Raw genomic sequence first — 13,204 nt, forward strand, 5'->3', positions numbered from 1 at the left:
GAAGTCGAGTGCATGCTTTCTGCTTCTTCTTTCCCTGTGGTCTTTTGGAGTTCATCTTCAATCAGATGCTGAAAACAGCATCCTGCTGCAGAAGACCCAGTGGCCCTAGGAACAGACGTGTACTGTAAAAACCCCGACAGGAGCCAGATGCCCCTGGCCCTGACAAAGATCCACGGGGTGGCTGGCTGGCTGTATCACCTTTCACTTTGCTTTTTGCAAGGGGGGAGCACAGAAGGATGGAGAGATTTCAGATGAAGTTGTGCTTCAGTTTTTTGCTTGATTGCTTGTTTGTTTGAAGTGCTGCAGATGGGCAGGAGTAGTTCTCACGCAGCGCGGTGCTGGCACAGAGACAGAAAGAGAGGAGGGCTGTAGGTGCCGAGGAGCAGTCATTCCTGAACGCAGCGTGCTGCAGATCTGGGTTAGACCATCGCTGTGGAAAGGGAATCTATCAGATGTATCTGCTGGAGGTACAGGACAAGTCTCCCGGGGCGGGGTGAATCCTGGGGCAGACAACCGCTTGGGCGAGGGGAGAAACGAGAGGGAGACGCTCAGCTGGGCAGCCTGGGCAGAGCCGGGAGGCCGAATCTTGAGGACGCCTGCTCCTCCACCGGCAGGCCTGACTCTTTCCGACCGGCGGGGTAAGTTGCCGCGCTTCTGCAAAGCGCTGCTCAGGCCGGTCCCAGCCTCCCCCGGCTCCCGCTTCCCGGGCTGCCCCGGCAGGTGTTCCCGCCAGGCGGGCCCGGCCCCGCCGGCCCGCGCCGCCTTTCCCGCGCCGCCAGGGGGCGCTGCCGCCGAGTCCCGCCCCGCCCGCCGCGCCCGCTGCCCGCCGTGCGCCCCTCCGGCCGGCGGGGCTCTGCGCTGCTCCGCCGGGCCAGCCCCGGCGGGTGGGGGCTCCTGGGCGAAGCCGGGAGGAGAAGGGCCTGCGGACCGTCCTAGCGCCGCGAGGGGAAACGCGTCGCCGCGGCTGTTGTGGCATCTCGGGGATGCGGGGGAGTGACCTCCCAGGGGAGCCAGCCTGGCTCTTGGGAAGGATCAGGCTGCCGGCTTGGCGCTCCTCGGGGGAGTCGCCAGGCAGCGTTTCACGGGAGGGGTTTCAGGCAAAACCAGAGAGGGCATTCATGAGTCTGGGAATCGCATCCCTTGGCTCATCGCTGCCGCGCAGCGCCTGGCCGTGCCTCCTCGCCCCGGCAGCTGCGCCCGGCGTGTGGTGTCCCACGGATGCGGGGGTGTTGCGCGGAGCTCTCCTTTTAAAGCCTTGTCTTGGCACAAAGACGGTGCCTAGGAGCAGGATCCTAGGCTGAAGCGAAGCCTTCTTGGAATAAGTAAATACCAGGGTTTTATTTCCTCTTAAGAGGAAAATAGTTTGTTAATTTTGCCACAGGGTGCAGTGTCTGACCAGATACGGGTGGATACTTCTTGTCTTCCTTCCTCTTTATATTTCCAGTCTGGAAAACAGCAAAAACAAACTAAAGTGAAAAGAGGAACATCTGTGAGGGAGAGAGAGAAAAGGATGAAGCAGGCTGGCCAGGCAGCCAGCCTCAGGAGATGGTAACACAGAAGAGCTATTCATTCCGAGAACCAGTTGCTCCTCGCCCTGTAGATTATAAATTGGACACCTTACTAAGAGCTGATCCTCCAGCAGTCCCACCCAGGGCTGTGCTCATGCTCTGAACCAACAGAACATAATCCCATTTCACTATTGATGCCTGTTACTGGATAAGCACATGTGCAAGCAGGGTAGAGGATACAGAAAGAAGCAGCATCTGGGCTGTCTTCTGAATTGTCAGTTTAAGAAGACAGAGTTTCAGGAGAGAAAAGGAAGGAGGTTGGTTTGCACTAAATGCTGGGCACTTCTATGATTATGCTAGCTGTTTTACCAAATAATTAACTTTTGTCTTTTTTTGCTAGTTTTCTCAGTTGTAACTTAAAAATACTGACTCACTGGCATGGTGTGGCAACCCAAACGTTGCTGATGGAATCAGCCTCTGAAAGAGCTTGATAAGATACCACCCCACCATGTCATAGGCTTTGAATGGGCCTCTTCGGTGATTCCAAGTTTCTTTTCTGATGGTTTGCTTGGTCACTTATTTCTTGTCAGATTAGTCCAAAGGTCTGGGCGGATTTAGGCAGATGTCAAGTTGAATAGTTGTTGGGGTAAAAATTTTATGGGAACATAAGTTTAACTAGTTCAGGAAAGTTTTATCATCCTTGTCAAGTCTTCCAAGCTTTTTTTTGACCTTCATGCACCTTTCAATCGTTTGGAAAGTTCTTCAACCGGCATTTGCAATGCACAAAGTTATTGCCAGTTGTCAGAAGTAAATATCTGGCATGTATTCTTCAGGGCTTATTTTTGTTCTGAAGGAAATAGGATGGACTATTATAAACCTGTTTTAGTGTCTCTGAACAGTATCCCTGCTCATACATACATGTTTTTCTAACCAGGCAAAACCAGCTGGGGGGTTTGTGCAAGGCTAGATGCATCGTGAAGATTCTGCATTATGTGAGAATTTATTCTGAATATTGTATAGATGCACGGCTAGTTGGTTCTCCTACTGTGGTACCTCTATTTTACTTTCCTTGGCAGACAATATAAACATAGTTAGATAGATGCAGCTGAGCAGAGTTCAGAAATTCAGAAGTAGCATGGAAATACAACCTTAAAACAAGGCCCTCTCCCCGTGTAGCAGTGAGTGGTGGACATAGATTCAGACGTATTTCAGTCTTCCAAACTTTTTTACTTGTTCTGCAACTTGTATAATTGAAAAGCAGCTTCTGTGTTTGTTTGAGGAAAAAATGAATTCCTTTTAGATCTGATTATTGTTAGTGACTCATTTGTCTCTTGAAAATGTTTGTGTGATTCTCTTCAGGTTCTGAGTCCCTGACTGTCACCAATGTGTTGGAAAGCAATGACTTCGCAGATGTCCCTGGATACCTTTATGTGTCTGCCTCCAGTTACTTTATGAGCTCATGAAAATGAGCATAAGGCATCTTTGACATTTCTCTCTTTCAATTTCAAAGTTTTTATATAGACACTTTTGCCAGTTACTGTTTCCTAGCAAAACAATGCCTCCAAATTCACACTGTCTGTCTGTGTATGTGATTCCATGTGCCCTACCTCCACACCTCCCCAAAAGTGCGGGCCTGCTGGTCAGTTAACTTGGCAAAAGAATACAGATCTGAAAGTGAATTTCCTACAAAGCTAAAAGAGAGAGGCAGATGGGTAGATGAGAGAGCCTGTTTGTGCTAGAAACATCATGGTACTGTCAGCTCAGCTCACCTTTTATCAGACACCAGAGAACTCCTACTGGAATGTGCCCTTGGAAACCAGACTTCATCCTGTTTGTCAGTCATGGACTACATATTTGCACTGATGGTTTTGGTATGGTTAGGATAGAGATGGGGAGGCTGGGTTGAAAATCTGGAATTTCTATTTTGTTCTACACTCTCAAGGTTTATGGTTGTCTCCTGCAGGTGATCAGGAGGCCATAGGCATGTCCTAGGCACTGGGGAATCTCTGGTGCACACACATTCAAATTGAGTGTTTATTTTGTTACAGAGCAATAAAACTGTCAGATTTCAATCTATTAGAAGTATGGATGTCCTTAAACAAATTTTTCTGAAGGTCATGAAGGCTTTGAAGGTCCTAAGGGCAAAGCCTTCAATTTAGGCTGGGACTGAGTGGTCAGCAGAGCAAAGAACAGAGCTCAAGGTTGTTTGGTGGCCTTGTGCTGCTGAGTAAATAGACTGAAGCATACTTGTAAAGGGTATGATTTCTAAACCTGCCAGATTGTAGAAATCAAGCATAAGGGTCAAGTTCAATCTAATGTAATTTGATGAGAAACAGTGCTGAAGAACTGAGGTTTTACAGCAACAGTTATTGGGGTTTCCACGATGAACGACTTCAGATGAACATTAAATCTTCCATTATTGTTAATCCTGGTGATGGAGAATGGATGACATTATGGAAATGTAAAATACTTCCCCTACCATCGTCAGCCCAGGCTCTTGCGACAATTCAGCTTCTGCCAACTTCTCTTAATTCATTTGCTGATCTCAGCCAAGCCCTTGAAGAGCTGGGTGATGGTGTTATTTGCATGGGAGGTGAAGATGATGTAGAGATGGGTGTCATATGTGTACTGCTGACAGGACAGTCCATGGTGCCACTGAATCTTCTCTAGAGGCTTTATATAGATATTGAACAGGCTGGGTGAGGGGAAAGAATCTTGTGTTATTCAGCAAGTGGAAAAAGTTTTGGAGGTTAAGGAAAGAGCAAGTGTTTATCATAAATCTCTTGAGTGTACAGGAGATTTATGTAAGGGATGTCTGAAGATGTACCAGCTCCGTTCCATAAGGCGGCAGACAGGCATTTATTTGCAAACAGCTGAGCAGGTTGGAGATCTTACAGCTATTCCAGATGCTTTCTACCAGTCCTCTGCTGATGGAGCCTGTGCCACTTGCTCTGCTATTAGAAAAGGTGGTCCAAGGTCTTCCTAATCGGTCAGGTAAAGCCTCTCAGTTTTAAGTGCTGACAAAGGTGGTGGTAGTTAACCTAGCTGTCATTGCTTTACCTTTAAGAGAGAGATGTTTACTTACACAGCCTTATCTGCAGTTTTAGAAAGGAGGGAAAGGAGAGGAGAAGGCTGCAGCCTTTCCCACAGAACATGTCCACAGCCCCAGACCTCCTCCAGGTCTGAAGATGTGCAAGACATGTGTGTAGGACTGGATAAATCTACTGGAACAGACCATGTCACTGCTGTTTTGATGTATCTGTAGTTGGAATTTTTGTGCCAAGCGTGTGCATAAAATATGTGTGAAGTACTTGTTTGTTACATGAGCAACTAAAATGGTGTATTTGGAGCTGCAGCGTCCTGTGTAAACAAGAGCAGTAGAATGGGTACACAGTGTGGTAGAAGCCCAGGTAACTAAGGGATCGTAAATAGCCAAATTTACTAATAGAGCATTTAAAATAAATTTGTGTTAATTATTATGTTAGTACCACTGAAGTTAAAGTTGAACCAACAAGTTATAATAAAACATTTGAGAATATCCAGTTAAGGGTAAAGAAGAAAACTCCTGTGCTCAAGGGGTCATTCAGAAATGGGAGGAAGCAGGAAGAAAATGTGTGAGCAGTTGTTAAGAGATACTGGAGATCTTACAGGGTTTCTAGATCCAAAAAGAAAGAACTGATGAAGAATCCTTGATGCATGCACTGGAGCAAGCTGTAATACTGTCTGTGGCCCATTTGTGATTGTGGGCTCGTAGTGCTTTAACATGAGAGCTGATAGTACCCACTACTATGATTTTTAGGTACTGAAACAGGCTCTCCATTATTGAATAGTCCTCTCTGAAGACTGGTGAGACTCAGAAGCCTTCCCAGCATCCCAGAAACAACCTGCAGCCTTTCTGAAACATGGAAGTGACCATACAGTTTTTAAATTCTCCCTTTGTCAAGAAAGAAACCTGCCCTTTCCTGTAAACGTGTTGACCTACTGTCTGTCACAAACCTGAAGAAATGGGCCACCCTAATGTCTGAGTCTGGCCATAAATGAGATTCCTGATTCACTGGTCATCCTGTTTCTGAACTGGGCCAGAGTGGAGAATCCTACCTTAACAACAGTCTGGAACTCTAGTGGAATTTGGACTCAGATCCAAACTCAAGGCGCAGGCTCTTCTCTAAATAAAAATAACTAGATCACAAGCTATTTTGAGATGGTGACTTTTAGACAAGAAATGTAGGGCCTACATAGGTTTTTACTTTTGTCAAAGACATCTGGATGCTGTCTTCCTTCCAGCCGATATGCTGAAAGGGCTTTCATCAGCTCAAAGCCAAATTACTCCAAGTAGAAGATGGAAACTGTAGTACAGCTGACAGTATTCACAGTAAACACTGGTGGATTTTGGGATGTTTTTTGCTTTTTTCCCCCCACACAGAGAATGTTCTGCTGCTCTGGTTGCTGCTGATGCTGATATAATTTCTATCATGGCCTGTGATGAATAGCATATGCAATGCTAGGTCAAGATAAGAGCCAACAGCATATTGGAAAGCCTTCTTTATGAATCCCCACAGTTCTGACTTTGTTGACAGGGAGGTGGTTAATGAAATTGCCATGCCTGGTACCATTTACATAGCTGCCGAAGCTGCTGATCACCATTACTTCCTCCCTTCCCCAGCACTTGCTAGCAAATCTTCTGTTTTTTTTCCTGTTTACTTAGCTATATCTCATATAACAATATGAGTAGTTTCAATTCACGAAGAATGTGGTGGGACGTAGCTGGTTATAAGGGATAGGATGCAACAGAGGAAATGGTATCCTGGGACCTCATTGTCAATGGCACTAAGTAGCAAGTGCTGAAGCATGTTTCACATCAGTGGGAGTTGGCTGTGTGTGGTACCCTACTGGGAGTGTTCCCACTGTGCTCGGCAGACAGATGACAGGAGAGTTCAGTGCTGTGTTCTAAGGTAAGAGCACTTTTCACCCCAGGAGCCCCAAGCAGTCTACAAAGTTCAGTGACTTTAAAGCTCTGGACTGTGTAAATCATTATCCTGTTGTATTGCTTAAGATGTCACAAGAAGTTTTCAGCTTCGCCAGGGTATAAACTAGATCTTCTGACTCATGGGTCTGGACTATGAAGGAGTTTTCTTCCTCTTAACATAGCTGACCTACCTTCTCTTTGATATTATCCCATCTCCCCCTAATCACTGGACGACATCTGATCTCTGTGACTTCTGAACAGCATCCAAGATCTATTGTATTTGATCCAAGATCTCACCTTTCATTTCTGGCTCCTCTAATTCTGTTTCAGCCCCTGGTGACTCGAGGAGGCTCATCCCAAGCCCTGCTGCTGAGCCTACGGAAAGCAGGGAGCACCTTGGTGGCGTATCTCGCCACAGCACCAAGGTTTCCCTGTTCCAGCCACAGGAATGGCTGTAGTGTCCTCTGCTAAACTCTAGCATGGAGGATGGCTATTGCCACCCACACGCTTCCTGCAATTTCTGCTTAAACACAGTGGTTTTCACTCCCTGTCTGTGCTTGGTACATAAAGCTGCATTCTGTAGGTTTAAAGCTGCTGCCTTCTCCATAGTGGCTTCATTTTAGTTCAGTTCAGTGATTTCAACAGAGTACTTACAAGCCAGTATCTCAGGTTTTATTTAGAGTCAAGTTAATGTATAGCATTGCTTTTGTCAACATTATTATACTTCTTTTATTTCTAATATCACTAATTGTTTTATGGCTGTTGCCTCTTCCTCCCTCCCTTCTCCCCCCCCTCCTGCCCGTTTAAGGATTTTCAATTGTTCTTTTAGGCTATGGATGCCAGGGACCAAATCCTGCCTTAATTCACACCTGTGAGAGCAATGGAACTGCATACATACACATGAGGACAGAGTTAATAGGGTGCTGAAGCTGTTTCCCTGTTTTGAAGAGTCATGTGGTCTAAAGGACTAATGCTGGGAAACGTCATTTAATCCTAAATTATATAATTCCTAAATCTGTACATCTTGATATATAGGTAGCTTCTCCCCGGGCTGTGCACTTTTATTGGTGATAAAATCTGTATCTATATATATTAAAAAAATTAGATGCTGCACTGGTAGAACTTACTAGAGTTGTAACACTTTTATAACAGCTTTTTGCACAATACAGCGCTTTTCCCATCTTACCTTGTACTAAATGCTTATCGACATCAGGAGATTTCACAGATTGAGAACTGAATTCAAATAATATTTAACATTTGTACAGAGGGTGAAAATCAGGATTTAGGTTCAGTTTTGTGTAGGATTTTTACTTTTCAGTATTTGATTTGGCAAATTTTAAAATCTGATTTTTTTTACCCCCAGATCTTTTTTTGGTTTGTTTTGAATCAATTTGAGTTTGAGTTTTGCAGCTTACTGAATGCAATACAAACAGACACAACATTAAAATTAAAATAGTTTTGAAATAATAATAAAAAAAGCAGCCATGTTGCACTTCAAACATGCTGAAAAATGTTTCAACACCACTGGAACTCTTTGTTTTCCTGATTTTCTTCTTAAGGGAAATCCTGGCAAAATCAGCTGGATTTTGTGATGTGTTTTGATTCCAGCAGAGATTTTTTCCTGGTGGATGGAGAAGAGCAGGGCCAGTGGAGCTCCCCTTGTAGAGGGTGTTATTCCAGAAGAAGAGCACTCCCTCACCCGCAGAGAGGAGCAATCCAATACGCCTTCCATCCGGAGGTAGGAGGAAGAAGGAGGGAGGAGACAGGGGTTAAGGATGCTTCCTTCCCAGCGCTCGGGGCTGCTGGCCAAGAATGTAAGTCTAAATTCAAGCCCAGTGAGTGCTGTGCCAGATCCAGAGAGTTTTGAGTCCCTTTGTCCAGAAGCTTGCAATACTTGAGGGAGTTGCCAAATGGGATGTGTGGCATCCATGTAATATATCTGATGCGTGGAAACTGGTTCCTACTGAGGTTACTGTGGCGCCTGAGGCAAAAGTACTTCTGATTCCCTCCATGATGCAGCAAACACCGGGCCACTGCTGTTCTCCATAAACCCAACTACAATGGCAGTTCGGGACAACCTCCCGCCTCAGGTCAGGCTGAGGCAGATGGCACGCACAGGGAGAGGGAAGGTGGTGCTGCCTTTGACCCTGCTCTCTCTGGGAAGGGAGGACCTGATGCCGTTTGCATTTCTCCCTAGGCTGAACCATTAAGTCTGATGACAGAAATGAACCTTTCCCCCTGGATTCAGGCCAAAAGACTTTTTTTTTTCCCCTTTCCTTTCCCCTCCTGTCTCTTTCATAACCGTCATTTTCACATATCTCTGGAACATATCACGTACTACTGTCATGTGCTGTAGGTGTGCTCCCCTGTTGTCTTCAGCTGCGTCCTGCTTCCCATCTGCCAGAGAAGAGCCTCTCCTTGTCTGATTGATGCTTGTTTGCCACAGGTGACAGGGTGGACTGCAGCCACTGCTTCTGCCCCAGGGGAGACCCTCTGCATCTAGGAGAGAGGAAAATCTGCTCTGGAAACACCATCTAACAGCCTCTGTGTCAACAGGGCTGTAGCAATTCCTGTGGGATGAGAGTGCCTGTATTCCTCTGCCTTGTTGGAAAGTTCAGCCAGTTGTGTTTGTGCAAACCCCTGGAGGGCTCTGAGGTTGAGCAGGTGTCAGCGAGGACATAGCTTGGGTTGCAGAACTCCTATGACAGGCTGTGCCGGACAGAGAGGAAGCGTGTCTTGGTAGGAATTAGTTTTGTGTTCCATCAGGATGCCAGTGGAAGACAGTAGGCAGGGGGAATCCTGTCATGACACTTCCCAAACTAGTAGTTCCCAAGGTGGGCTTCCCTTCTCTGTACTAATGGAGTTCACACAAAATGCCAAGGGATTGCTGAGGGCTGCACGTGCAACAACTCTGATACAAGACACACCATTGCAGAGCCCTATTCAAGGGCATCAGTTCAGCCAGTGTCCAGGAAGAGGTGGAGCAGAAGCAACATGGTTTGATGCTGCATGCTTCTCTTAGGCCTGAATTCCCACTAACTTGGGTCTGAAAGGGCCCACTGGGTTGTGTGGCAATAGGTTTATAACCCAGGTCCATACCTGCATCAAGGCCATTGCTAGAGTGACTAAAGGAGATGTGATCCCTCCATCCCTTATTCTCCCAATGTCAGTCATGGCACATGTTCCTCCAGCTTTCTGGGGCTTCTTGTCAAACCCATGCTGCTGCACTGAGAGCAAGCGCTCCGGACCAGAAAATGAGAGCTAAGGCTTTTTTTCTGGGGCTCTCCCAGCCTGGGCAGCTGTGCTGTCTCCTGGGCCACAGCTCAGCTGCTCTGGCTCCACAGGCAGCAGCTCTGCTTATCCCCTGCAATGTGTGCCAGGAGGCAGGTTTCAGCTGCAAAACAGAGCATGGTCTCCCCTGCCCTCCTTCGGTTGGGGTCCAGAGAGCATGCCCTTTCCCTGGCATTTCACCCACTCCTTCCTTTCATCCATTCATGTCAGGCTGCTTTTTCCCCAGACACAGGGAGCAATCCCCTTCCTTTCTGTCCCATGCTGGCCAGGAGTGAGGCTTTCTGTGTGAGCCTCCCAGACAGCATGACTTGTTTCCAGCACACTACAGGCAGGCCTCTATTCGGATGAATGTCTCTGTTAAATATGTATGAATCCGATTGACTGGTGCAGGTTTTATTCCTTTTTATTCATTCCTGGATGCTTTCTGCTAAACAGGGAGTTGTGACCACATCTCAGGGAGTTTTGACTCGTTTCAGAGGCTGCTTGTCTTTAAAGCTTCCTCCCCTCCTCCTCGGCTTCATCTCCCTCTGGCTCATTCCCCCTCCACCCCCCTCTCTGCAGCTGCTGGACAGCTTTGTGACCACCAGTTAGGATGGCTGTTTGCCACTCTCCCATGATTGCTGCCATGTGCTGTTTTCCTTATGCCTGTTCCCTGTTTTCTTCCCCGGTCAAAGAGGAATTCTCCTTTGCTGGGAGAGAAGCAGGCACAGTTGTCTCTGGGCTGAAATGGGAGCTCCTGCTTACTCCATGGAAAGCCTAGCATTTTTTTTATGGCAACCAGTGATTTTTGCCTTGTGCTCCTCAGTACTGTGAGGTTTTTATTTGTGTTCAAACGGCTGATCCTCTGGCTTTCTACCTGTGCTTTGTGTTTACGTAGGGGTGTGAGGGCTTTGACTCACATACCCTTGGCAGCAGAGGCATGCTCAATCCAGCTGTTCACCACCTCTCTGCTGAGACCTACCAGCCATCAGGCAAACAAAACATGTGCTTGCACCTCGGCTACAGCCATGCAGAGCCTGGTGGCTTTGTGAGGCTGCGGATGGTCGGTAGGAGCAGCTGGAGGAGCTGCTTTGGGACAGACGGGCTTTCTGTCCTGACAGATCCCAGCCTGAGTGGGAGCAAGTGGTGAGGGGCAGCCTCACAGCTGCAGGGGCTCATTTAGCAAGCGAGTGCTTCCTTGTTGATGCTGCGAGCAGCGGTGGCGGAGCTGGAACAGGAAGCTGGTACTTTATAAATAGACTTATTGTCGCGAATGGGGCAAAAGTCCTAGTGACAGCAGTGCCGGCGTACGGGCAGGTGAGCTTGTATAACCTGCCAGTGCCCAGCCTGAGAACTTTCAGTAGTACCAAAGGAACTTCAGTACCTGACTCCTGCTAAGGTTTTGCCTATTATGCTTTTGGGATGTTCTTGTTTGCTGTCCTCCTCAGCTGCCAGATTATCCTTCCAGACAGGCCACACTTGCAGACATGTGAAATAACAGCAAGTTTAAGCAGAGACATCTCCAAGTGCATGTACTAGCAAGCCACCTATTGAAGTAGTGACTGGTCAGAAACCCTACCTAAGGCCAGGTGAAGTCAAAGTTGGCAGTCCCCTACACGGACCTGCACAAGCCACCTGGCCAGGAAGGTGATGTCAGATGTCCTCATCCTGCCTAATTCAGAAGGGTGTGAAATTAAAAAGGAAGCTTTTTCCCCTCCTCTGCTGCCAAAATCTACTCCTGCATTTTCCTGGGAGCTTGCAGTAGCCAGCAAAGAGCCACTCCAGCCTTTGACTGGGGCGTTGTGTTCCTGCTGACTCCCAAGCAGAACCACCTCTGAAATGGCAGCGTGATTCAGGGTGAACTGGCACCTGGGGAGAGGGGAGCCCCCTTTGCCACCCGCCTGGGTGCAGGGCAGCCTCCTCAGCTGCTGCAGCTGGTCTTTGCCATGTGTGACTCAGGTGTTCCAAGCTCCAGCGGCCTCTTGTTCCCATGTGCTTGCCAACCTTTTCCTGACAGGCCTGAGATGGAGCCACAGGCCTCCTCTCCCACCCCTCTCTCTCTTTAAAGATACTATATGATTCCTTTATCTCCTAGCACCAGGCTAGCCTGGGATGCTCAGGGGAGCAGATAACGTTGCCGCGGTGGCCAGCTGTGGCTCCTGGTTGCTGGGAGCCACAGGGCTCAGTGGGGTCATGGAGGCCTGCAGGGGATGGATGGGTTTGGGCTGCAGTGCAAGAACTGGCAGGGAAGCCAGGCTACTCACTAAAAAGGAATTTATGGCCTGGCAAAGATGTTAGGGAGGAACTTGATCTCTCCCTAAACTGCAAGTGGGTATTTGGGGTCCCCATTTCTTTAGGTCTGCTCATCCCAGGGCACAATATGTCTGGCCCCATGGATACTTAAAAAAATCCCTTTACTTACATGCTAAGACAAATTCAAAACTACTCTTGGTAAAATAACAGACAAGCAAAATTTTAGGCACTGTTAGCACAGAATTCTGGTGATGCTCCCATCCAATACTACAGGGCATTTTCTTGTGATGTTTTACAGTGAGAACATAAAGCTAGATATCTTTCAATTTTATTATCAAAACAAGTTTACAACAGCAGAAATGTGTGGGAATTCAATATTGTCCAGATCATTGAATTAAAAACCTCTCAACTTATTTACCCCTCCACCTGTGGCTTCTACTGCACCTGTTTCCACAAGCATCAGAGCATTCAAGTTTTGTCTGTCTTTTTCGTGGCCATATGAAATAATCTTGGAGCATGGGTGCAGCAGTGAAAGACACAGTTGTAGATTTACATTTCTATGTATATAGAGGGATAAAGGGAGAAGCCAAAGAAAGATTCCCCTGTGAGCTGGTTCTTATTGTCAGTGCAAATGTCTTGCTCAGCACAAGCCCAAACTGCCAAAATTGTACAGCTGGATGCTGTCAGGCCTGTGCCCCTGCAGCTTCCTGGTTCACTGGATTAGCCAAGGAGGAAGCCTCCAGGAGATTCAGGAATCCCTGCTGCTCTGGCAGGGACTGCTGAGCCCATGTCAGGTGAGTGGCAGGCATCTGAAACTTGGCATGTGACCCTGCTCCTCTGGAATCTGGAAGAACACCCTCCCATTTGATTTTAACAAACCACCTTGAGGCCAGGTCCTGTAGCATATTGAGCATCCATGGGCATTGGCTAGAGCTGGGACAAGCATAAGGTTTTGGAGAATCATTTCACCTCTCTCTTTACTAATGCTTTTGGGTCACAGGCCATAGGAACAGAAGTCCAGGTTGATGAAGACACTGACCTGCCATCAGTGAAGGAAGAATTGGTGTGTCAAATATTACAGGAGCTTGACCCGTACAAATCAGACGGCACCTACTCTAGGGTGCTGAGAGGGCTGGCTGATGTCATTGCGAGCTGCTCTCCATAATCTTTGAGAAGTCATGGGGACTGGGAGATGTCCCTGAGGCTA

General features: G+C 47.4%; 1 protein-coding gene across 2 annotated transcripts in view; it reads left to right on the top strand.

The window, feature by feature from the left end:
• The first annotated feature begins 283 nt into the window (after positions 1-283).
• Positions 284-13,204, top strand: part of F13A1 (coagulation factor XIII A chain) — a 280,265-nt gene continuing 267,344 nt past the window's right edge. For both annotated transcript variants that reach the window (XM_051610969.1, XM_051610970.1), the window contains exon 1: positions 284-638. The gene's annotated coding sequence lies outside the window, so the exon portion shown is untranslated. The remainder of the gene's footprint in view (positions 639-13,204) is intronic.

Source organism: Apus apus, chromosome 2 (assembly GCF_020740795.1).
Source record: "Apus apus isolate bApuApu2 chromosome 2, bApuApu2.pri.cur, whole genome shotgun sequence".
NCBI classification, from domain to species: domain Eukaryota; kingdom Metazoa; phylum Chordata; class Aves; order Apodiformes; family Apodidae; genus Apus; species Apus apus.